The following is a 26,551-nucleotide window of genomic DNA, read 5'->3' on the forward strand; positions in this document are numbered from 1 at the left end:
CTTGCCTATGCTAAACTCTTAGCAACCCAGCTTGCATGTAACCACAACTTTTTTTTTCCGCATCATAACAACTAACATCACCTTATGGCCAAAATTAAAGTCAGAGTAATTCCAGACAAGGAGCCAGGGCTGCTATTGTTACTCCAGTGTTACTTGCATTGGTCTCTCTGAGAAGCTGATGTGAGTTTTAATTGAATACACATAAGAAAGCACTCATGCTAACCATACCCAGCAATACAAAGTTGAACTGAATTTCAGGGGCACCCAGACAGCGGATTTTAGCCCTCCATGTGAACAGCTGAATAGTTTGACATGTTGTTCCTGGGAATTTCGTGCTTGTTCTGATGAGGGCTGAGAAGGAGAATTCCTTGCTGGGCCACTTAACATAGCAACAATCCCGATAGTGAGTCATCAGAATAAACAACATTCTTCAAAGTGAAGTATAGTTTCCCATTGTGAACACAAATTTGGATTTTCATTTACTCAAGATATCAGAGAGAAAAAAAAAAAGCTAATTCTTATGAAGCGCAGAAGTAGCACCAGTTGTCTGTAGCTCAGCACCAAGGGGATCAAATCACTACAATTAACTCACAGTCCTCCTGCTGTGAAGATGATTATGCCTTGATGCAGAAACTGAGGCATAGATGGTTGATGTGCTCAAGACTACATAGTGGGCCAGTAGCTAAATCAGGAGTCCCAGCTCACCATTGCTGGTGTCAGTGAGGCTGAGGAGCTGCTCTGGGATGTTGGGCAGATGTACTCTCTACAAATTCATGAGTGGTTACTGTCTCCAGCTACCTGCCACCAGATCAGCAGGCAGGCAGGACACATAGCCTCTTAAGGGCTGATCTTTTAAGCATTCCCAATCCCTATCAATCAAAACAAGAGAGGTTTATTTAAGACGGCTTAAGTAATAGCTCTTTGCTAATCCAGAGGATTTTGTCAGAAGCAACTTAAGGACCCTCTTCTGAACATCTCCACAAACAATCTGAGGATGTGATAACATCTGGCAGGGACAAACCAGCAAACAACTGGGAGAGGAGGAAAGACTGGGAAACAATAACCCCCTTTTTTTAGCACAGTTGGACTCAGAGATGGGTATCTGATCCTGGCTTATCACAGTAGCTGAGCTGAATCACCTGGCAAGAAAGGTCCCACAGAGGAAAAGAAAGCTTTTTGAGCACTTATCTAAGAACACCTCCTGTGGCCCACACACCAGGTCAAAATTTTGGCACACTAAACAGAGAAAACACAGTTAATTAAGTTAGTATTTTTTTGCAGAGTAGTAAAATACCCAGAGATGATATCTCTTTGAGCTCCACTTTAAGGTAGACTAACACAAACCTCTCATACACCAGAAGAATGTCCACATAAATTTTCACCCAACCTGAAAATCATGTTTCAGTTTAATCCTTTGTATTTTCTCACATAGACAAAGCTTTAGTTATCCGGTAGATATATATTTTGCAACAAATTATATTGTCTTCCATTACAAAAGCAGCACTGATAAGCAGATGCAGACACAAATCTCACTTTGATTCTCGCTGTGCTTAATTTATCAATTAAGAAAACCCCCAAACCCAACCAAAACCTACCAAATAATATCCCATGTAAACATTTTAGAAATCTTTGCTGTGTTTCCCTAACACTGGTGTTAGTCAAGAATAACTCAGTGGAAAACTGTGTATCAGTGCACAGAATCAGGTCTTTTATCAGTATTGAAAAAGGATGTTGTCCTGCTGAGGGGATCAGTGAGGCTTTATCCAAAGTCATGAGTTTTAGCAAGTGTAACTGACCCCAGTCATGGTGCTAGATAAAGCTGGTTAACCAAGGTGAGGAATGAATCTGTGAGGTCTCCAGAGGTTGGTCACATTGACATGAAGCAGAGAGGTTACGAAATCCAGGTACTAAAGTGCTGCAAGTTTGTTTTGCCCCTTGGATGGCCATGGAGATTAACACATTGTTTTTTCTGGGTTGACAGTGCTCATTTTCAGGGCTACTTCTGAAAGACAAAAAGGTGAAAGTGTGCCACAGGCATTGAAAAGATTTGGAGAGTTGCAGCAATTAGAGTTGCCTTTCCTCATGGCCAGGAGAGCCAAGGGTTGTAATGGCTCTAGTAGCACAACCCAGGGCAGCTCTGAGGTCCTGCTGCTCCTGGTCACTCCAAGGAGACTCACTCTGTCAAAGGAGCCAGTAAGCTGCACTATTCTGTACTGAAGGGAGCCAACGTTTCACCTAATGGAGAACACAACTGTGGAAGCATGAAAGGCAACACCTCCAGGTCCTTCTTGGGAGTTCAGTCACAGTGAGAACTTTGAGAGCTGTGTTTATAGGATGAAAAGATTGATTTAGGGGGTGAGTTGTCTATACACCAGAGTTCATACAAGGACATCTAAAATCTCTAGTCTGCAGAAAATCTCCTGTCTTAGGGGATGGCGCCTAACTCTACTGAAAGCATTTCAGTCACTGACTTCATCTCTCAGCTGTGTTAGCCCACTCCAGGGCCCAGTCCCTCAGTCCCACTCAATCAATACAGCTATTGATTTCATCAGGACCACTGTCTGCATCAGATCAAATGCTAAGAAGTTTACAAGTTGCCAGGCTGATAAAGAGTTTCTCCATGAGAGTGGCTCTCTTTGTTGGAGAAATTGCTCACAAGTATTCAGCTATTAGTGAGTGAAGCAGAGCAGAGATCCAGTTGGTGCATATGATGTAAAAAAAGTAATTTGTTAGACCTAAATGTTGCAATAACAGGCTGAAGGGGAAAACTCCAAGTGACATCAGGAGGTGGTAAGTAGGCAGCAACTAGTGTAGTTTTGCTACCCTCTACACACCTGCAGTTTGCCTGCTTGTACTGGTTCAGAGCCTGATCTTACATTCTGTTCTGGCGTGAATCCTGCAAATCCTGGCACCCAAGAGTACTCTCACTGAGCACTATGAGACATCACAGCATGCAAACAGCTAATAAAGCAGAAAATGTTTTCTGCAGCAGACCTTGAACCAGAAAGCATCCATTCCACCATCCTTTCAGTATGATGCATGCATTTAAAATAACCACTATTACAGAAGGAGAGCTGAAAAGTCTGCCTCAAATTGTAGCTATGTACTTCTCAGGCTAAAAATGTGGCAGTGGGGAACTGATTCCTCATCTCAGATTTTGTATGTTCTCAATCTCATTTGTGTTGCAGTCTTCATTTTTAACTAAATCCTAAAGGATAAGAGAGTCATTACTAGACTGCCATCAAATCTGACCAATTCCAATCTCAGTATCTGAAAAACACTGAGAGGCTATTTTTTTGTTTCAGGGATTTTTCTCTCCCCATCTTAGGCTTTGAATTCTTTGGAGTAGGGACCAGTCCTCTGAAGAGTTTGGGAAGTACCTACTGATTTCAGACAGCAGTTGCAATGAGTATCATTCACTCTGGGATATTTCTGAACCTTGATTAATCTTTCCACTGAAATAATCTTTCCAAATTATTCATAAGACTAAAGTATATTTAATGCCAGCAATATTTAACTGATTTGAAATGCATAGTTATGTTTTTTCTCCTTTTAAATGTATTTTATGCCTAATAAATGGTTCTGCAGGGTTTATAAAAATCAAGGACAACTCACATTTTCACAGTATAAAAGCCTTGATCTTGCACTGATTTACACAGGTTTAAGACTGATCATGAAGTGAAATTCTGGCCCCACAGAAGCCAATGGCAAAACTTTCATGAAGCTAAGACTTCACCCATATCACACAGAGCATGTGTCTGTAATGTGAATGGTCTTTTAGATAGTACTGCATGAAGTAGGAGAATGGTATATTTAGAATAAATATGTATTGTTATTTAATACTAATGCTAGTACTAATAATATTTTGTAGCTTAATTGCATTCTGCATCCCAGGAGTTCAGAGCACCACATTTCTGAATTAAGCTGCACAGCAGGCATACAACAGAGATATTCTCCCTCCTTTTCAGGTGAAGAAACTGAAGCTACAGAGACGTTAAGCAACTTGCCCAAGGCTGTGAAGGAAGTCTGGAATATGATCTTCAGACAATATCAAAATATTGCCAATGGCTTAAGGTGTCTAATTTCTGAGAATTACAATTTTGGAGAGGCCCAAAAAACACCAACAGAGATCAAATCAGGGGGAGCATTCAAGAATATATCTCTAAAGCATGAGGCAGAGAAGCATGGTGATTATAAATTCCTCAAACTGTGCAGATGACACTGAGGTTCAGAGTCAGTGGATACCTTCTGAAAACTCTGGTGTAAGGCATCTAGAAAAATGATCTGATGGACTAAGAATGGCCTTTTGAATTATTTGTCATTCTAAAAATACCAAGCCTATATGTCACGTGCACTGTGAAAAAAGTTACAGTGTGAGACAAAGTTCCTGAGAACATCTTGAAGAGACAGCGAGCCTCACGTGTTTTATGTGGCGCTCTCTTTCATGCCTGAACCTGTTTGGCAAAACACGAATTTCACTTTAGGCGCAACTCTACCTTAATATAAAAATGCTTACATACATTCTTTTATTCTTTACTGAACTAGGGGTGATTTCAGCTCACAAGATATGGTCTCCACTGAGATCAGTTTCTTGCATTCTGCTACAGAGAAACTGATGAGCACAAAGAGGCTCTTCTACAGGTTTTTATAGGATGAATTTTTATGGATTTATTTGGATTCTTAAACACGAGTTCAATATATTAAAACCCCCAATATATTCTTTCTTTGAATCAGTTCCACTTCCTTTTGTAGAAAGGTCTGACTGAAAGGTGCTCTCCAACATTAAAATAAACAACAGCTCCATCAGACTGCCAAAGCGTATGAGATTCACAGTGTAAATCTCTGAATGCTCGGTTATAGCTGCATGCTGAATTTACACCCCCCCATCTGAAGGCTTGCAGAAGCCTGTATTCCACCCATAAATGGCTTTAAAAGCCAAAGCTCACATCTTGAACAGCACCTGGTGAGGAGCTGGGAGATAATGCAGTCTACAGTGCTTCAGCACAATATCCCCCGTGCAAGAAACTCAGAAACCCAAGCGAACACCTCATTCTGCTTATGCTGACATTTCCACACGCAGCATTACATACTTTCTTGAGATGGCAGTTCCCAATGAGCAGAACAACATTCACATCCAAAAGGCATGGGTTAAGTGTGTCCAAGAGCACTGTAAGCTATGAGTCTTCATCAAAACAGCAGAAATCACCTTGTTCTTTTCCTCATTTTGCAGCAATTCTTTTCCGCATTAACAGGAAATTTTTTCTTTCTCTTGATTTCCTTAGAGTGTCCTTAAGGTTCCTTTAAACTTCAAAATTACTAGGGAAATTTGGGGTTGCTAACATTACTCTGTAAGTTAGGAATCTGAGGGAGTTCATTCTTTGTGCTGGCAAGCCTTCAAACTATCTTGATTTTATCAGCTATAATTCATGTTTTGTTCGCAGGACAAGCTTCTTTCTTTTGTATTATTTTGAGTCATCTCTGGAAAAAATCACCTCGCACTAAAATGTAATAAAATATGAGAAGAGATTATGACTTATTAAATTAAGCCAAAGCATACATTATATTTTGGTATTGTACCGTCCCTGGAGGGAAAGCAAATACATTTTCAAATGAGTTCTGTTTCCAATTAGGCAGGAAAACAAGTACCCAAATTTTCAAAGGAGCCAAACACACAAGGTGCACAATGAGCACAGGATCCCCAAAACCTCAGCCCATAAGCAGCACAACAGAAACTGCTGGGTGCTGACAGCTTCAGCCAAGACTGTGAGCTGCACAATATGTTATTTGTAATTTTGTGCTCCAATCCTCCCCCTACAAACTGCTTGCTCTGCATGTATTTTGCTACATGGGTGAATCTGGAAGAAATGGCAAAGTATTTTTCATAGGTATCTTAATTCACACCTATAAACAGCTTAAGAAGAAAATGACCTTCTGCCTGTTGGATGTGTGTCTCATATCACTATGGGTCACTTATTTCAATTACTTAAGTTTGCAACATGAAATCCTCCACCATTGGAACAAACAAGGACTTTAGTAATTGAATTTAACAGTAGCTGGATCAGACAGGTATTTACTTTCAGGCTCACAGGAAAATGAAATAAGATAAAAACCCCTATCTGTTAAGCATGCAGTGCCCCAGTATTGATAACCTTTAAAAATTATGTCAAATATACATGGCACAAGAGATGACTCAGCAGCTACTAGATTTTCAGAGCAGATGGAATGTCAATGTCCCCATACGAGAGATTTCTATACACCTGCTTCTTGCTGAAGACACTGGTTCCAGTCACGGAGGCAAAGATTTTCTCTCCAAAGCTGGCTTTGCTAATAATAAGTGTGAAATAAGGATATTTCTCAAGGGGATTTTCTAAATTTAAAATGCATTCTGCTTCTTAACATCTCCTATCCTACTGAGTGCTTTAGCCTACCACAGTCTAAGTGCAGTAATTAAGTGTAAGTGTAATTGTTACAACTGTCTATGGCAGGACAAAAGTAACTGTCAGAAACTGTCACATCTCCATACTGTTCTGCTTCCAGACTATAAGTCACGGCTGTGGGACCAAATTATTCCTCCTAATCCCCCCGCCCCATTCCACTCCAGTGTATTTAACTTGGCTAGTGGTACCATGACAAATGTTAGTTACACTCCATCTGACTCTCAGTTCAAAAAAAGCAGGAATATGCCATATTTCTCATTACACAACCACAACAAAATCTCAACCAGCCCCACTGATATTTAACTTCCTTGATCCTTTTAGTCGTAATATTAGTTAAGAGGAGACACAGAGTGATCTAAATGTGAAGCTGAACGTTTGGTTTCCTTATGGATTTTGCATCCTCTGTCCACTCATATGCAAAGCAATGGACACTTCTACCCTAAAAATAAAACCATCATCCAGATTCTTTGACACTACTTATGCTGATCTGTCTTGGCTCTGTAGCTTTATTTTCCAAATTTTTATATGGAGACAGTGACTACTGCATATAGTCAGGAATGATTTTCAAGGAGTAAATAGTAAGGCTGGGAACTAATCACAGGGCATTTGAGATGGGCCGTTATGCTCCCCTTCTCTGCCAGTGAACACCAGCTCTGCAGGGCTGCTCCTAGCCATGCTGTCAATGTCTCCCAGCCCCTTGGCTGCACTGCAGATGGGGCTTTGCCAACCCAGCAAGGGGCAAGCACCACCTGAGAGCTTGCCAGTATCTGCAGATCACTGGGTTTAAGGAGGGGGAGATGGGGCTTGTAACACCAGCAAGAAGCACATGTAGGCTGGTCCCACCTCCACAGGGAGCATCCAGTGTTTTGGGTAGCAGGCTGGTGGGCAACTGAAGGGTAGACATGGGCCAATGCTAGAGGGGCTGCAAGCAGCACTGAAGTCCAGGGCTGAAGAAGCAAGGCGGGTAGCATGGCTGGGTGCACATGGAGCAAGGGACCTTCCTCATACATCCTCACCCTTAGCTGGGCAGGGTCCTCACTGCCTTCTCCTTCCCCTGTTTTCCAGCTCCCACCAGCTCCCAGCACCTCCTGGACCCTCATACCTTGCAGGGTGCACCGAAAGGGCAGTGTGTAGGGCAGAGCCTGCTGGAGAAAGTGCTAAGTGCTGCAAGAGGCACCAAGTCCAAGTGCCAAGGGCAGAGCTGGTTTCAATTGCTGCTAGTTGCAAGATGCTTTGGTCTCTGCAGAGGCCAGAGCCAGAGTCTGAGTTGCTTTCAGAGTCTGAGTTGGTTTCCTGACCTGGCCGAAGCTGGACCAGTAGTTTTCCTGTTCCCTGCCATGTCACCAGGGCTGGCAGAAGGACAGAACTTTTCCCCTGTTCTGCAAAAACATCCCTATGGAAGGGAGAAAGCAGGCTGGCCCATCTCAGTGCTCTCACAAGACCTGGTTTACCCATGGGCACCTGAGGAAGCAGTGGTACTGGCAATACTGGCATTTGTGCCCTCCACTTTGTTCCAGGAATCCTGAAATGATCCTGCCTAATGAATCTCAGTGGTAGATCCAGTCATCTATCCTTATTTCATTAGTTTTGCTGCTCTGAGAATGGCAGGCTAGTTTTTCCTGTAGCCTTTCTGAATTTCATACATTCCTTTAACTCTCAGCATTTATTTTCCCTCTGGAGTCTGAAGTAATCTGAGAGAGCGACAAGCCACTGCACCATTATAAGCCCCAGTTTCTCTATCAGTGTAGTCCAAACACGCTTCTTATTGCGCTTCTGTAATAGAGACAGAGGTTTGTACAAGCCGCCTGGCAGAGACTGATGGTACACAAGATAGGTAACTTCCACCCAGAAAACAAGCAACACTATTAGGCCATGCACAGTTAAGAGCAAAAAATGCCAGGATTTGACTAAACTTTGCTAGCTTTCCTATTTGAGTTGACCAATGAGACTTTTGTTGCATGTATACTTCACCACCAATATGGAGGCAACTCTTGGGTGAGATGAGCTAGTGTGGATGGAGAAATATTGGTCAAGGTCGACTGGGTATGAGTCCTTCCCATATAAGTGCACTGAAATGTCTAATATTCACACAGATTAAATGGACATCACTTGAAGTCATATTTGGAAACTCCCTGCCTACCAAATTGCCTATCACTTGGTCATTAAGAGCAAAGTTCAAAAACATTTTCTGTAAGTCCAGTGAAATATTATTTCAGAGCTTTGGTGCTTTACTCAACAAAAACAATTTTGTCATTTTTAAATGCCATGCCAAGTGTTCTAACAACTGTAGCTACAGATCATGTAACTGAAAACCTTCCTAATGTGAGCTTGAGAATTTTTACTAGCTCTAAAAACAGCTGGTCATGAACATACTAGTCAGAAAAGAATGCAAAACAAAACTAGTAAAAAAAGTGTTGATTGGTAGCTCTCTCACGGGTATATTTAACCATTTCTTAAATATGTTTTGCCTGTCTGGAAGTGAGAATATTTACATTATTTATTTCACAGCTATCTGGGAAAAAAATCCCCTAAAATCCTAATGAAGTACATTTGTTTCGACATACTTCTAAACTGAAACCTGGTGTATGTTCTTAGACAAAAAGTTTATTAATTTTGACCGTTCTAGGATGAAGCAAAACTCCTTGAAGACGTGTCCTAACCTCAAAAATGTTTTTGAACAGATTTCAGGGATCTGTCTTCTGTAGTTCTATGTGTGCTTATACATGCATGTGGGTGCAAAGGTGAGGGTGTACAGAGAGAAGACAGACCCTGACTCTGTTCATCCACTGAAGTGGATAAGCATCCTTGCACTGATTTCAGTGTATTTGGTCAGACTATACCAACCTGTTTGCTCATAAAGTCTACAGGAACCTTTCACTGATTTCATTGCGATCTGGATTGATTGCTAGCTTTGATTTTAATCACTAAAATTTTTTAGCAACAGGTACCTGGATATAAGTAATGACTAAGAACTGTAAGTGCTCAGCAATCTTAACTTCAAGGGCAATACAAAAACATGCTCAAGACATCCATCAATAGGCACTGGGAAACTTGCTTTTACCATTTCTTTGCCAATTATCCGGCACATAAATGGTACACCTTTTCACCATGCAAAGCTGTATTAGCAAACGGTGGAAGACAGAGAAACAAAATATACTTTCTGTTCCTATCACTGCCACAGTAAAGAGAAGTAGACATTGACTATCTCACAAGTTTTAATAAATAGTTGAAGATTACTATAAAACTTATAAAACAGAAAAGAGAATCTGATATAAGCCCACTGCCTAAAGGCTGCGACAGATATATGAAAGCATTCCTGGCCAAACCCAAACCTGTTAAGTTCTTCATCTCTTTCTGTTTATACTGTACATGAACTTTCACTAGCTGGTAGCAATGCAGCCCTCAAACCAAAACATAGTTCACCTTACCACTGAAGAAGCTGAGGAGTCTAGTGGTTCATACTGGTTAGCAAGTATTTGATTGACCTTGCAGTGGCTGCTGAAATGAATTGTCATATTGAAAATCTGATCATCTCCCTTTAATCAGTCCTTACTGCAAATTTCAGAGGGTATGTCTAAGAAGAGTACCTGAAAGCTTGAAATCCAATAAGGACATTGATTAGCACTAGTGACCTCTACCAAAAAGGTCAAAGGGAAAATTTTCTTTCAACTCCTCATCAGCTCTTAGCAAATGAACGCCAGATCGCACACTTCCAGCTTAACAGCACCACGGAAACCAGGCCAGGTGAACTGCTACCTGTTACAAAAATCTGTGTTAATCACAGGCATAAGGATGATAGAAATGCTCCCTGGGCTCCCTAGTGCAATGAAACAATGTGACTTAATGACATTTGCAGGATCCCATATGCAAAGGGAGGAAAGATTAGGATTTCCTTCAGAGATAATTAAGATAGGGAACAGAGACATCAGAAGGGTAAAAAAGGTTAAAATAAGGAGTAAAAATCTATGCTGCTGTATCTCAGAAGTTTTCCACCTTGGCCTTTCATATCTGTGCAGTAATTTCTCAGAGTGCTTCCCCAGTGCAGGCCAGAGAGAATTTTTTATGAACTCCTGAAAATAGATTTAAAATTCACAAAGTCTCATAACAACCACTATGCTTCCTGCCACTCTCCTATATGGTCGTTTTTCAGACGAGAACTCAGCAAAGCTCAACAGACTGACATATGGCCGTGACTGGGCTGCTAAACACCCTCTGATGTGGAGGAGATGATATTCTACAGCCTTTGGCTTGTATGATTTTTAGCGGATTCAGGTCTAAGCCTCTTTTGGCCTTTCAAATCCCATCAGAAACATGTTACTGGAGATGCATTAGTACCATCTACTGTTACTAAGTCAGTATTGCACCCTAAGCTATTTGTCTCCATGCTTTTTGTGCTTCTGCTTATTTATCTTTCCAGATTATTTATTTGTCTTGTAAGGTAAGATTAATAAAAAACAGGGGCCACTTAGGCAGGAGTTGTGACATAAACACTCGGGACCTCACAGGTGGACACACATTGCTGCAGTCAAAACGCAGTCTGGTATTAGTGAGCAGGGGAGATGGAACAAATACATCCCGATGGCTTGGGAACAACTTTCTCACCTCCCCAGCAAATACTCACACAATAAATATGTTCCCAACTCATGAAATAAGGAAAGACTTATCTTTTATCACTAATTTAAGCTCAATGAAAAATTCAACCAGCTCTTTTACATAAGGAAATCAAGTGGCTAGGTCAGAACAGTTTCTGGTAAAAATTAGCATAGCTCCAGGGACCTCCGCTCGGGTGGATCTGAGCCAATTAACTCTGCCTTGTGTACAGAGGTCTGATAAGTAAGCCTGAGCTGGGGATTAAGTCACCAAAAAGAGCACAGACAAGGCCAGCTTTTATCTGCTGCTGTTTGCGAGCAAAGGTGAAAAGATAGTTGCTCAAGCGAACCAAACCGGGCTGAAAGCCAACTGGTATAACCTCATTGACTCCGGCAGAGTCACTCCAGATTCAGGTCTGCATAATGGAGACTGCAATCCAGCCTCTCCCCCTGCAACTCCGAGCCATTTGACTTAGGTACGTACCCTTACTGGCACACTTAAGGAAAACTGCCTTGCCATAGGATCTGCATACAGTATGCATTCACATGACTTTCCATCCATTTGTTTTACCCATCTGTGATGGCAGGTCTTGAACAAGCCTTTGCAGTAGATCTCAAGATTTAGCTATTTTATCAGCATCCTCCAACTCTCCTTTTTAAAGGATACATAGACAAATACCTAATAGTTCTGCAGTCAGAGCACGCCGGCCTCCCACACAGGGGAGACAGAATTATCTCCACATTGCCGTTCCTCATCTCTGCAGTTTCTCCTTTTCTTTTCCTTTCCTTTCCTTTCCTTTTCTTTTCTTTTCTTTTCTTTTCTTTTCTTTTCTTTTCTTTTCTTTTCTTTTCTTTTCTTTTCTTTTCTTTTCTTTTCTTTTCTTTTCTTTTCTTTTCTTTTCTTTTCTTTTCTTTTCTTTTCTTTTCTTTTCTCTTCTTTTCTCTTCTCTTCTCTTCTCTTCTCTTCTCTTCTCTTCTCTTCTCTTCTCTTCTCTTCTCTTTTCTTCTCTTTTCTTCTCTTTTCTCTCTTTTCTTTTCTTTTCTTATCTTTTCTTTTCTTTTCTTTTCTTTAATATTCTTTTCTTTTCTTTTCTTTTCTTTTCTTTTCTTTTTCTTCCTTTCTTCCTTTCTTCCTTTCTTCCTTTCTTCCTTTCTTCCTTTTTTTTGTCCCTTTTTTTTTTGTTTTAAAGATGGGCCTGATTAGGGCTGTCTTTGCTCTAACAAGGGCCTTTGCTGGGCCTGCAGGGACTGGCCGGTGCCTAGGGCTTCCAGATCACTGCACAATGCAAACGCAGGCTGTGGAAGCATGGGTGAACTGCTCTGTTTCAGACAGACAGACTGTTCAATCTGTCCAGGTTTTAGTGACTGATAACGTCTGACAGGCTGTACTGTTAAGAAAAAAGGCCTTCTTTGCTGTTACCCTGCCTTAGTTTTCATTTTGCAAGAATAAAAGAGCTACACTTCCCTAGCCTGCTCCTGTACAAGAGACTCTCTGCTCACCTTAGAAGCCTTTTCCTACACCCACCTCCACTGAAGCTAACTCCTGAGTGGGGTGACCAGAGGAGAGCACTGCAGACTCATACCGGTTCCTGGACAAAGGCATTCACACGTCCCTGGTCTGCTGCTCCTCCAGACACCATCAGACACTGCATTTCTTTTCCAGATGCTTCATGCTAACAGTCCAATCATCCTGAAATCAGGTTAATGCCCACATTTTCCTGTCCCCTCGTTTATGCTTCTGATGAGCTTACAGCACTACTACGTTCCCAACCACATGGCTTAGCTTTTCTCTTCTTTCCTTTGTTAAGTTTCATTCCACTTCTGCTACTCCACTTCTCAAGGTCACCCGGCCCTTTGTGTAGCATATCCTCCTTTACTAATGGTGCCCTCTAAATGCAACCAGGAACTTGCATAAATGTGTCCCTACCTGTCTGTTGAGGACATTATTGAATATATTACAGCAGGATCAGTTTTAAGACCTGGGAAACGTCACTATCAGCTTTCCTCCAAGCTGATACTTTTCCTATTTATAGTACATATTTCTGTCTCCCCTTTAGCCAGCAGAATTGTAACATGCAAGTAACATCTTTAGTAAGTCCCCATATGGCAGCTATCAGATGCTTACTAAAACTGAGGAGATCTACCACATTATCCCTGGCTATGAAAATTGATTATCTTAAAAATAATAGTGTGACATGACCCAACATTGGTAAAAGCTTGTTAGATATTATTCCACTTTCCTCTCTCTCTCCCTCCTATTGTCCCTCTCATATTATTCTTCCCTCCAAAGTCTATTCATAAGCCTTACATGCTACTGTTACAAGTCTAGCAACTCTGTGGTTACTACTCGTAAATATAGGATTTTTAAATTTTTTTATTTTTTTCTGTTCTCCAATCACAAGCCTGATGTCTGATTTTCTCATTTGTTAGATATGCTTGGGATAAACAATTTCGTGTGCCCAGTCTGTCAGAGTTCTAGGACAAAAAGTGCCTTGTCCCCACTGCCCACCTCCCTCCATGAAAGTTCACAGAGCCCTCCAGATTTTACTGTGATATTTTCTGTTTTCCACCTCTGCCAATGGCTTTTATATTTCTTAGAGAAGGGGAATGCAGACAGTTTGCTGCTAATTCCTGTTGCAGTCGGAGCAAGGCTACAGATTGTGATATAATGGAAAGATGCAGCAAAAGGTTTATGTACCATTCCCAACAGGCTTAGAAGGACTGGGATTGTCCCTTACATGGACCACAAGCTCCCCGTGCATGTCTGCAAAGATCTAGCTCCTTTCAAGACTCTGTCCTCAGGTCTGCTCAGCTACTGGACCATCCTCACACCAGTCAGCAGTCTCCAGTTCTGAACCCAAACAGTGCAGGCTTGTTTTGGGGAGATCCTCACCCCCAGAAAGGAAACAAAGCTCTGTTTCTTCCTCAGCACAGGACTCGCAGGCAAGACCCTTGCCATGGGCTGAGGTCACTAACCATCTGGTATTTCTTACGTCCTCCACCCCTTCCTGTTCTCTCACCAGCCTGGCAGTCCTTTTTTCAAGAACCCCACAGTATTTGTTACCAGGTCCTTTCTTCCTCTAGAGAGGATTCTAAGGCTTTCTCCTCTCATTTTCATTTATTTATAATATTTTAATGTAATTCTCCCTCAGACCTGTCTAATAAGATCAGGCTCACCCTAAGGTGGATATATGCATTAATACTCCCTGCCTGCAGTTAACTCTTTCAAGGCCAGTGCAGGATTTTTGCATGAGGCCTAAAAATGCACTAAAGAGCGAGTTGAAAGAGACTGACCGTGAACTTCTCCTTCTTGCATCACAGCGTGATGGTTTGGGTATTTACTAGAGAAAGAAAGCGCTTTGATGTTGACTTAAATGTTGTTCATTAACTTCTTTTCCATCTCCCATGTTTCAAACTATGCTGAAACACAGTGTTTGTTCCTTTGGAGAACATGTTATGTAAACTTCTGATGAAAAGTAAATATTTTTTTTAAAGGAACTGGTTATAACTGATCCAGTCTGAAACAGCTACTATAAAGGAGCAAAGAAGGTCTCTCTTTTCTGACATCACTGTGTTTAGGTAGACAAATATGACAGCCATTATCACATCAGGAATAGCTTCCAGGCAATCACTGGTTTTAAACCTACTGAGAAACAGATGAATATTTAGGGCTGTGTATCATCTCCCCTTCAATGCCATATGGTTGTATTTTTTCCATAGGCTGTGCTTAGAAGTCTTAAATATTTGAACAAATTCAGCCTTGCACCTAAAACATTAGTCCATTATCACAAACCTTATACAAAGGCCAGGAAAAACACAATTCCTATCCTTGGCACCCAGCAGCATTGTGTGGTCTTATAAGCCCTTCATGCTAAGGCAGTACTTGTCACCTCCAGATCTCAAGACACATCACCAAACAGTTATTCAGCTTCATCCGTGTGGGGTTACCTCTATTTCGCATGCAAAGAAACTGAAGCTGAAACAGTCGGTGTTTCCAACCACCATGTAATGCCAGTGATAGTCTCGCTTTGCGTTGGTGGTTTGCCCAAATAATCTGTGGAGATCCCCTCCAAAAGCATTTTTATGATTCAGTGGCTTGACTGGTTAGATTATCCACGTTCCCCGCTGGCCACTGTCGTTTCCCTTGTGCCAGGACAGCCACTCATTGGATCTCTGTTAACCCAACTCATGGAGTTAATCTGCCAAAGGGCTAACCTTACCATAATGAATGATTCATTTTCTGCTGGCATAGCTCCCTGCATCACCTCACCGCATGGTCAGATGAACGACGGAGGAATGCCAGAGAAGGGTGAGAGCCCGTGGCTAGGAGCAGGGGATGGGACCTCCCCTTTCTGTGGCAGCTAGCGGATACATCAGCCTACCGGTAACGTCAACCCATGCCTTAGGGGCAGACATGGGAATTGAGCCGGCTCCATTCTCCACGCCTGCCCCATTTCCCCGACCTGTCACAGCGTCACAGATGTGGTTGAGTACCTCTGATGGACATCTGCCAGATTGCCCCGAGTTTGCTGCAGTTGGGGAGCGTTAGGCATGGATCCTGGCATTCGGTCTGCAGGCACGGAGCAGGGGCTACAAAACACTTGGCAGGGGCTACAAAACACTTGGCAGTGGCAGTTCCTGAGCCTAGTGCTTAATACTTGCTACTAGCACCATCTCCTTAACTTTCTCCCAGCACGTTCACCAGCTCACTGAAGGTACAAACCCCTGAATCCAGAATATGCCTCTCCGGGACATGTCACCGGTGCAGGTTTTCTACAGCTTTCTGAACACTAACAATTGTAAGTGGGAGAGAGTTTGGCTGCAGGCAAAATGTACTTAACTCCATGCACAGTGCCTCCTCTAGTTCCTAGCTACTCTGAAGCATGTTTTGTTTGTAGGCTCAGGTTCTTCTGTCCTAATAGCTTCTCTTCAAAAACATGGACACCTTTCTGCTCTTATTTCGGGTCACACTTATTTGACCTTTGTTACACAGCAAGCTGGAACCTCTGCTCTAGGAAAGCCTGTTCATCCTTCCCTCTTTCCTATCACAAGCTTTCTGTAGTATTCTGCAAGTCTGTTTAACACTGTCTTGATATCTGTTTTGTTCTTGGTAATTTTCCACTCTGTAGTCCCTTCAAACTAGACTAAACTGATTTCCCAACCCAAGCTCTCCATTTAATTATCCATCATCCAAAAGCCCAGGTACAATCTTTTGCATTAACTATCCCACAATGTCCCTAGTCTGAGGGTTCAGGCTATAAACCCAGCCAGTAAATGAGAAATATTTTTTAAAATACCTACAAAAGTTCCGCACTGGCCACCTTAAAAGCTCTTCCAACCCAATTAGTTTCAGTGAAATTCAGTGGGTTTTCCTATTTTTCCCTCCCACAATTCTTTTCACAGACTTCAGTTGCTGGGAAGTTTCCATTTGTGCCATCTGAGATCATAAATATCAGAAGATCTCCAGTCACCCGCTCTGCTCTACCCAAGATACCAACCAGTCTGGCTCATTGCTCCAATGGTTTTTCCACAGGCACTGTCGCACCCTCTCCAGTGTTTTTGGTAAAGATAAACTGGATGGAGACAGAGTGGAAACTGAATATGGAAATAGCTGTTTCAGAAATTATCTAATGTGTGGGCAGTCCTGCTCCAAAATAAGATGTTTTGTGTGCAGCTCCAGCTGCAGAAAGGGTCTTTGGTCTGGAACAGGGGAAGTTACTCCTGAATAAAGTATGGTGCTAATGTGTTGGAGCCACACATATCTTCTCACAGAGACATACCTCTTAAGGAGTTATTACTTCTGGATTTATTTGGGGGCAGCTTTGGGGTGAGTTACAGTTGATTTCAGAATGCAGAAGAAGCCAAAGAGCATATATTCCTTGTAGAGCAAACTGTCTTTTCCTTACAAATGCATATTAAACCCAACAATGGGATGCAGTTGTGACTGAGATCTGTAGGCCCTAACAGTTTATTACCTAGCAATGCAAGAAAAAAGGGTTTTCCCCCTTCTTTACTGTCATATTACAGAGCAGAAATTGTTCATTTCTTACTGACTTAAATTTTACTTTCAGCAAAACTGAATAGAAATGATTTAATCATTCACCCTCTATTTACCTTTGATATCAAAGCAAAGTTAACATAGGCAGCTTCATGATGCATGTAAAACAAATCCCACCAGAGACCATTCCAGGATTTTAGGGGAAATTATTTGTATCATTATTATTCTACTGGGCCGCCTGCAATTTTCAGATCAAACCCAATACATTTTTCCCCAAGTATCTACAATGACTTCCAAAATTATGCAGATGATTATTTTATTAGCATGTACCCAGATGGTAGACTGCCAGGCGCAGTTACTGTCATTGCATCTAGCTCTCTGTAATGCAAGAATTACTAAGAAAACAGTGCATTTGGCCACTGGTTATATAAATTAAGACCAAACCAACAGTTACAAACTCAATTCAAACAAAATCAATAAAAGGTATGTGAATCATTGGATTAGTAACATTAGCTGTAATGTTCACACTAATCTTTTCATGTAAGATGTCTAGCACAACACTGAGATGTGGGAAATGTCTGACAGGCTACTCCTGCCCCATATCGTCATTTCTCATTGACTTTATTTAAAGCCAGTTCTATTTAAAGCAGTTCATCACCGGTCTTGCAATTTACTCTATGGGTATACCTTAGACCACAGCTGAAAGACAAGGACCTAACAGCAGAGCAAACTACAGTAAACAGGGAAAAATACATGTTCACTTTAAAAGATCATTTTTGTACCATAGCAAGCAGGTCCATTTGTGACATTTACCATACTAGAATGGCAGTGGTGTTTATTCCAAGATTATATTTTGTACAAATGCAATGTTTGTCTCTTCCTACCTCCAAGGGATGATTACCCATATAGTTTGTAAAACCATTTTGGATATGAAAAGCACTGAGTATAATATCGGTTGTGAGGATAAAGTACCCGGTGTATTGTGAGATTACTTATCGAATCACAAAGCCACAGAACTGTATGGCTGCAGAGATGATGCTGTACAACGAGGCTGGATCAACTGTGTGTATGCACGGGGGCTAATGAGCTGTTTACAGCAGGCAGCCATCAGAGTCCCCATTATTTTAGCACCCATTCTCACCCTGGGATCTTTTCAGTTGCTGACTACTCCCCTCCTCCTCTTCTTGCTTTGATTTGTACCTTTGGGTGTTCGTCTCATTTCTGTGCTCCCTCTCAGTAGCTGTGGACTCCTCTTTTCTGGCATCAGCACCAGCCCTTCTTCTTGGGTAGTCACAGTGGTCAACAAGCGTCAGACGTGTTTGCCCTTACTTATCCCCTAGACTACACAGTATTTTATCCTTGCTGGGGACAAGGACTGGGGATTCCTTCCCCCACTACATCTTAGACCTCTCTCTCTTCCCTGCAGCAAGTTGCCCAGTGCACTCTGTCCCCAGACAGGTTGCTGGGGAGGAAGGTGATGGCAGCAGAAGTCACCTGGCTTCCTCTGTTGGACTGTGACAGGTAGGTAGAGAACTGTGGTAGTGTTTGCTGCTTGGAAAACTGCTCCCCATCTTCTTCAGGAAAAGGCAGAAGGAAGATGTGGCCCACAGGCTTAATCACATGAATTAAGGCATGCCCCAAAAGTGTGGAAGCATAATCCACAAGAGCAGGAGTTAGCATATCAAGGGGACAGCAATTTAAATACACCTTACACTGTTTCAGAAATCTGTTCTCTATCTTTTCAGGCATGGGTGGGAAGATTGTACTATTGGATCCGGACAAGCTAGAAGCCAAGTGTTATATTAAAATCTGTATGCCACAGGGGGCTTGTGAACACAGGTCTTTTGTTGAAATGTACTATATATATCTACAGATTGGGTTTAGCTTTACACCTTGGTTCTTCTGGCACAGCTGTTCACATTAGGAAAGTCAAACATGATGACAGATCTGATAGCCGGCACTGTCTGATGCAAACATGGGAAGCAGGAAGCAAGAGAAATCAAAGAAGAAAAATGTGTCTCTCCGTTAATGCACAACAGCAAACAGTCCAGCCATATTCTTGCTGAAAGGAATTTGATGTCTCGGTCAGTGCTTTGCCTAATGAGCTACCAACATCAATCTGTCATCATCTGTATTATTTGAAATGGCCTCTGCTGACATAAGGTATATTCATGTACTGGCCCTCCTGGGCACTTGAGAGTTCAAGTCCTGGCCAGTTTATACCATACTGAATGATAATGAAGGGTAACAGAATAATCATTGGCTTCTTTCTCTCAAGGGGAGGCAAGAATGTTGTTGCAGGGATCTCCCCCAGCCAAGAATGGCTTTTGATTATAGAGCAGGGAATATGAATTATTTGGTTCTCTGTGTACAAATAGTCTCTAGCAGTTCTTTGCAACAGTGCTTTAGCTCTCCAAAGCACATGTAGCGCATCTGTCCATCTGTACTGGCATTTCCATGAGCCTGCCCGAACTACTTGACTCTCAAGAACTTGCAGGGCTATATCGAAAGCCAAGAAAGAGATGAACACTGACAACAGTTAGGAATTTCAAGCAAAGAAATCCCCTTTTATGCTCTATCTCAACCTGTTCCTATGATACGCACATAACATTACACAATGATCTTTAACAGTATTTCAGCTGCACTCAGAAAATTATTTACTCTGGAAATACCTACTGAGTGAGGTTTCAGAGTGCAAGATTTCTAACCAACACCCAACAGTTCTCTCAAAAACTGAGTCCTTAACTTGCATCATTATACAGCAGCATAGTGGAAGCTTCATACAATGAAGCAAACCATTTGTCATGAAACTTAAGGCAAATGGCATCTACTATATTCTTATTGGTGCAAAGTTAACAAACTTCCTTTCAGAAAGTACCTGGGAGTTGTCACACCCTAATCTGAGTCAAGCCTTACGCTCCAGTGTTAATGCACACTTACAACTGCAGCTGAGTTCCAGGTGAGTTATATAGCAAGAGAAACAGCAACGTTTGACACCAGATTTAACAACGTTTCTGTTAGGAACTCACAGGTTTCAAAATGTATGAACTAGACCTCACTTCCTCTTCTATAGCAAGTAAATATTATGTTTTCCATTTTGTCACTGAAAGGCTTTCCTCCAGCTATCCCAAGGACAGCCTCATTTTCAAGATTTGTGTGTGGACTACAGGATGGTTTCCTCCCTCCTTACATATTCCAACATGCAGCCAAGTGTTAGGAAGGGGCCAGCTGAGACATCCGTTTTCAAAGGAACGTTTCATACCAAACTGCTCTTGGTAAGCCAAGAAGATAATGCTGTCCCTGGAGCGGCATTGCCATGTGTCCTCTTCAAGGCAGATTAGGCAAATACCTGACAAAACAAAAATGAAGCAGACAAATTCACCATTTCAGGTGTTTTTTCAAATGTTTTGACTTGTGGAGTCCTAAAAACTTTTCAAAGTGCAGCTCTCTGTATAATAAACACAGATTTAAGAGTCATGTAACACAGTGCTATAGATGATGTGTCAAAGGGCAGTTCTTCAGTCCTTGTGAGAATTCAGAGAGGTGATAGCCTCAAGGACAAGCTCAGAAATGGGATTCTTTCTGAACAGAGTGAAAGAGACGTTTCCGTCAGTGACATGGCTGAATGGTTCAAAGATATAGCGATGGCAGCAGGGATGAGGTGAGATCCAGGTGAAGAGTTGAACAAGAAAGTCTGGTCTTGGCCAAGGCCTTGCAGATGAGAGGAGAAAATTGAGCTTGATGTTCTCATGAATGGAGAACTGCTTGGAGAAACAATGACATACTTGGCAGACTAGCATAGGGAGTATGATCAGTGGTTGTGCTGTAGAGGAAGGAGATCATCATATGGAAATCAGTATATATGAACAATTTGAGCTATAGTGGCAGATAAAATAGGCATTTCAGATAGATTTGGCAGGAAGATTATGATGTAGACCCAGGCTGATTGTGTTAAACAAGAGGACTCAAACAGACCCAAGATCCCCTTCAAGAGACAGACCTAGGTGTCAGGGAAAGGGTGCTGCCACCAGCAAAGAATGGAAATAATGAATGGAAAAATTAGAAACCTGTGGAGACCAACAGGACTTGACAGAACAGCAGAAGGGATATGCCAGAGGCAAAGGCTGAGATCCCCACTACAAAATCTTGTAGCCTCACCAAAGAGGTTCTGTGAGTTATCTTTACCTGTTTTATTCATAAATCCATGAGTACAATAGCAGTATTCTGCACAAGCCAGTTATACATACACTTTCTAACTGGCAGAATTTAACATCATTGTTAGGTTCAGAATTTCTGGGCTGAATGTAAAGAAAGATACAGCTGTCTTTCCTTTGGCATTACAAAACTTAACAAATTCACAAACATATCAGGAAAAGGTGTTGATGTGCACCTCTTTATATAAATGTGACACTGGTGGTTGTTTTTAATCAGCCCACGATGCTTACATTCACATCTCCCTTTCTTTTAGACACTAAGGAGAAGGTCACCTGGGCACCTGTGTCTGTTCAGAGTGCCTCATGTTTATTGCTCTTGACAGCTTGGAGTCCCTGTCTGCTGTGAATCTGATGTTGTGTAAATTAAGCAAGGAAAGCTGTAAGCCTAGCTACTTTGTTGTCATAAAAATCATCTGTACTTTATGTCTAACATGCAAAATTACAACTCCTTAAGCAGGAATGTCTATATAATCCCTTTCAAATTGCACTAACTTGCAAAGACCCACTTCCCCTATTGCAAATGTGTTATTAGTATATTGCCTCCATGCTATTAAATGAAAATGTCCCCCTCATGTTTCCTATCCTAGTTCCAGTTTTTTAGCCATGTGGCTGGAAGGCAACAGAAAGAGTTGAATAAATGGATGACTTAGGGACATGTAGCAGTAAAAACATCTTGATCGTCTGCCTCACTAAAAATAAATAACTTTAATTTTTTAAAAACCTTCTTGCTTGTCAGAATTATGTAAATCTCATTGGGATATTGATTGAGTTTGTCATACCCCTGAAGGAGTGCTCCAAGGTGAGAAAGCGTATCAGTTTGCCATCCTCCCACCTGTCATTCCTTAGCCCTGCCTGTAACAGCATGGACCCTCCTGTTGCTCATACCAATAAGCCTCCAAAGGGAAACACATGCACCATTTTCCAAACAGTAGCCCGGTATAAGTAGGTAACAACTTTACCTTCTTAGACTGTCACAGCATAACAATGAATGTACAGCTTTTTCTACCAAATTCAGTGGAAAAAGCACTTACTTACAGTGCCAGGAGTAAACTTGGTTTCTCACATCAAAAACATGTCATTGCAGCTGAGCATGTGGGAATCCAGAGAGCACAGCAGGTTTCCCTAACACTTGCTACTAAATTTTGAGATTTAACTCAGCAAGGGATGATAACGTGTGGAGTTATCATGTGGAGTTCTCCATCAAAGAGACTAACAGCATCATAGGACATGACAGCATCCAGACCAATTGTGCATTTACATCTTCAAACGTTCCTCTAAGTAGAAGAAATTAATGTGGCATGTTTCAATTTGCCTTTTTAAACTGGAGCCATGTGTCTGTGGATACCCTGGTAATGCCAGGACAGTCACTGGTTCTCATAGTGAGTGGAGTTTAAATTCACTTAGGTTGATGTGCTGTTCACTGAGACAAGGAGACGTCAATTTGACTGCAGAGTGTCTGTTTACTCAATGAGAAATACTGTTTTTGTTGTCTGATCTGCTGTTTGGTCCTGCTGTTCAGCTCTGCAGTCTCTTCCCAGGTATCTTGCTTTATTTGTTTAGGCTCTGATATGAAGCAATGATCATGGGGAGAACCTCTATAAGCTGGAAACCCAAACTATAGCATAAGGACATAAAGCCAAAAGAAAAACTTTAGTAGCTGCTCATCTCTGATTTCACAGTTGCCACCTATCCATCTCCAACACAGCTTTCCCACACCCAGCAAATTGCACAGGCATGATACTGAGAGAACCATGACATCCCTGCAGGGCCAAAGCAAAAATATCCCACTGTTAAGAGTTGCATGGCAACATAAATAACTTTGACCTTGATAAAAGGGTAAAAAAGTATAAAAATTTCGGAGGGGGGGGGGGGTCTTACATACCAGGACAGCATAACGCAGGGTAAGTCACACGGGGGCTTGGAAACCCTCAACTCAGAAAACCACTCTTGTTACTGACTGCAACATCAAAATGCATAGCAGAGAAAATGCGGAAATGGGGAGGAAAATTTAAATCAATCAAACACTTCACTAAGACAAAACATCTTATATAATCTTCCCAGTGGGAAGAGCAGGAGAATAGACTTTCATGTAACAAATGCTAGTTATGTCACTTGATGTACTTCTGGAAGGCACTCAAGTATTTCAGTGGCATAGACAATAGAAGAGCAAAATAGAACAAGAGAGAACAGAACAGAAATAGACTTGGTTGGGTTTGTCTGGGAGAGCTGGTCAAAAATTAAAATTTCCATTCCAGTAAAACTTTCAGAATTCTTGACAACTTTTCATGCTCTTGGGGGGGCGGGGGGGGGGGGGAAGAAAGAAAAGAAAAGGAAAAAAAAAGCAGTACAGTTTTTGAAAAGAAACTCCAGCAAATAAAATTTCTCTGAAAAAATAAATACTAAATCTGGGAGCCCTCAATCCTGCTACATCTCCAGTAAGTCCAGGAATCCCTAAATTTTTACTGACTGGCATCTGGTTTGCCTGACTCTCAGATTCCTCTAATGTTTTGATTAGATCCTTCTACCCAGTTATATCAAAACTTTTTACAATATTCAGTGAGTTATTTCAGATTACAGAAATAAAATAGTTATTTCCATTTTACAGTTAAAAGAAAATAGAGATTAACAGATTGAGATCAGCAAAGTTGAGTGAAAAGGAGTCTCTTGCTGGGCACTCAAAACTAAAGGCTCCCAAATTAGATGCCACGTCTGCACATTTTATTTCTCACAGTAAGAAAACTCTCAACTGCAAATACTACAGCATACTATGGCACATGATCAGCCTTCCTTCCTTTAAAGACTCTCACATTTAGAAAAAAAAATAATGAAGATATAATGTTCTACTATTACAATCTGGGAAAACTGTTCAGACTTCACAGGTTTTTCTGCAGCCTGAAATTTCTGGTATAGGGAGACTGGGGGACTTGGACTGTAGTGAATCTAAGCCAACTTACAGCTGTTAAAGATTTGCCTATGTAGTGGAAAGGGGCCAATAAGATTATGCAAATCAATTCGTCTAATTCATCTTGAGGTTTTTCTCAGAACTCTGTGGGTTCTCATACACTTTATTTTTAAATGCTGATTATACTTTCATTCAAGGAAGCAGTGTGCTGCCTTGACAAGACTGGTCACTTCAACTATCTGACATTTTCCCTGCATTTTCTTGCTGTAGCATGCAGGTTTCTGTGTAGGTGATGGCTATATAGAAGACAGCCCTGATGTTCCAATATCTTGTGAACTCTATGATCCGAAAGTAATGTACTTAATCAAGTGTAAAGCAAGACGTGATTAAGTTTTGCAGTACTGTACAACGCCTGACTGCTCTGAAATGCATCTTTTGATGTGGTGCAGAGAATTGGACCAGTTCTGTCTGCTTTACCAAAAAATGATGGTTTAGTAACCTGAGAAGAGAGCCTCAGAAATCCCCACAAGTGTTTAACTTTGATCTGAAGCTTTAAAAAGATGATATTTATCTGTTTGCTTGTTTAATTTGTTTGAATTTTAAGCTTAGGAAGGTGTCAACTTGACATCTTGTGGAAGCAATTCTTTGCTTTTTTTTCTAGATGAGGTTGAGCAGGGGAGCAAGTTTCCAATCATCACTAGTTGTTCTAAGCATCCAACCAAAAAAAGAAAAAAGAGAAAGCAAAAAAGAAAATCACCAACTCACCTTTCCATTGTGGTTTATATGAATTATTAAGAACTGAGATTCAGTGGAGCCTCAATTCTTGAGCATAGAATCAATACTATATTTTATATAACAAGGGCAGTAAACCCAGCTTGTTCTACTTCCATCACAGTGAAGCCTTGTCAAGTCTCTCAGGCAACCTAATTCACTAGGGCCAAAGTCTAACACTACTGACGTGAAAGGTGGATTGGGGTGGATTGAAAACTGGCTGAATGGCTGGGCCTGGAGGGTGTTGATCAGTGGCACAAAATCTAGTTGGAGGCCAGTAACTAGTGGTGTACCCCAGGGGCCATTACTGGGGTCCCATCCTGTTTAACTTCTTCATTAATGATCTGGATGATGAGGCAGAGTGTACCCTCAGCAAGTTTGTAGATGACACAAAACTGGGAGGAGTAGCTGATATGCCAGAAGGTCATGCTGCCATCCAGAGGGACCATGACGAGCTGAAGAAATGTGCTGACAGGAACCTCATGAAGTTCCACACAAAGCCTGAAATCCTGAGGAGGAAGGACTGATCCCATGCACAGATATATGCTGGTGCCCACCTAGCTGGAAAGCAGCTTGGCAGAAAAGGACCTGGGGGTGCTGACAGGCACCAAGTTGAACACAAGTCAAGAGTGTGCCCTTGCCAGAAGAGGGTTAATGGTATCCTGGGCAAAGTACTGTCAGCAGCTTTAGGGAGGTGATCCTTCCCCTTTATTCAGCACTGGTGAGGCCACACCTGGAGTGCTGTGCCCAGTTCTGGGCTCCTCACTCAGTACAGGAGAGATGTGGACATACTGGAGACAGTGCAGCAAAGGGACACAAAGATGATTAAGGTTCTGGAGCATCTCTCCTATGAGGAAAGGCTGACAGAGCTGGGACTACTTAGCATAGAGAAGACAAGGCTTGGGGGGATCTTAATGTATATGAATACCTGAAGGGAGGGTGCAAAGAGAGTGGAGCCAGACTCTTTGCAGTAGTACCCAGTGACAGGACCAGAGACAATGAGAACAAACTGAAATAGGAGGTTCTGTCTGAAGATCAGGAAACATGGTTTTACGGTGAGGGTGACCGAGCATGGGCACAGGTTGCCCAGAGAGGTTGAGGAGTCTCCCTCCTTGGAGATATTCAGAAGCCATCTGGAAGTGGCCCTGGGCAAATGTCTCTAGGTGGCCCTGCTTGTGCAGTGGGGTTGGACAAGATGACCTCCAGATGTCCCTTCTAGTGTCAGCCATTCTGGGATAGTGTCATTCTGTAAAAGACTTGTTCACAGTCACTTGGGGTCGAAATGTGACCTGTCCAGGAGTGCATTGAATTCAACTCACTTTCTTGTGCTGTAAGAACTATTTACAGCCCCTACTAAAGGACAACTTTTTACTATGTCCCAGACATGAAAGAGAGATAATAGATCTACATGGAGTTCAATCAATGAGGAGTTATTTCTGCACTTATTGCCTCTTGAGTGAGGGTGGCAAAAAAGGGCCAGTCGTGATGGGACACAGGCCTGAAGGGAACTGACATCAGCAATCTCACTTCCAGAAGGGAATAATTAGGCAGATCTGTATCCAAAAGGTGAAAGGCTCCTTTGTCATATTACCTGTAGCCAAAATACCTGATTGCACTTTCAAACTCCATTCCCAAACATA

General features: G+C 41.8%; 1 long non-coding RNA gene across 2 annotated transcripts in view; it reads right to left on the minus strand.

Annotated features, from left to right (window-relative positions):
- LOC129210135 (uncharacterized) overlaps positions 1 to 25,044 on the minus strand; it is a 42,575-nt gene extending 17,531 nt beyond the window's left edge. For both annotated transcript variants that reach the window (XR_008578312.1, XR_008578313.1), the window contains exons 1-2: positions 24,906 to 25,044; positions 20,287 to 20,373 (exon numbers count right to left, since the gene is read on the minus strand). This is a non-coding gene — a long non-coding RNA (uncharacterized LOC129210135). The remainder of the gene's footprint in view (positions 1 to 20,286; positions 20,374 to 24,905) is intronic.
- Between the last annotated feature and the right edge of the window lie 1,507 nt (positions 25,045 to 26,551).

Source organism: Grus americana, chromosome 9 (genome assembly GCF_028858705.1).
Source record: "Grus americana isolate bGruAme1 chromosome 9, bGruAme1.mat, whole genome shotgun sequence".
NCBI classification, from domain to species: domain Eukaryota; kingdom Metazoa; phylum Chordata; class Aves; order Gruiformes; family Gruidae; genus Grus; species Grus americana.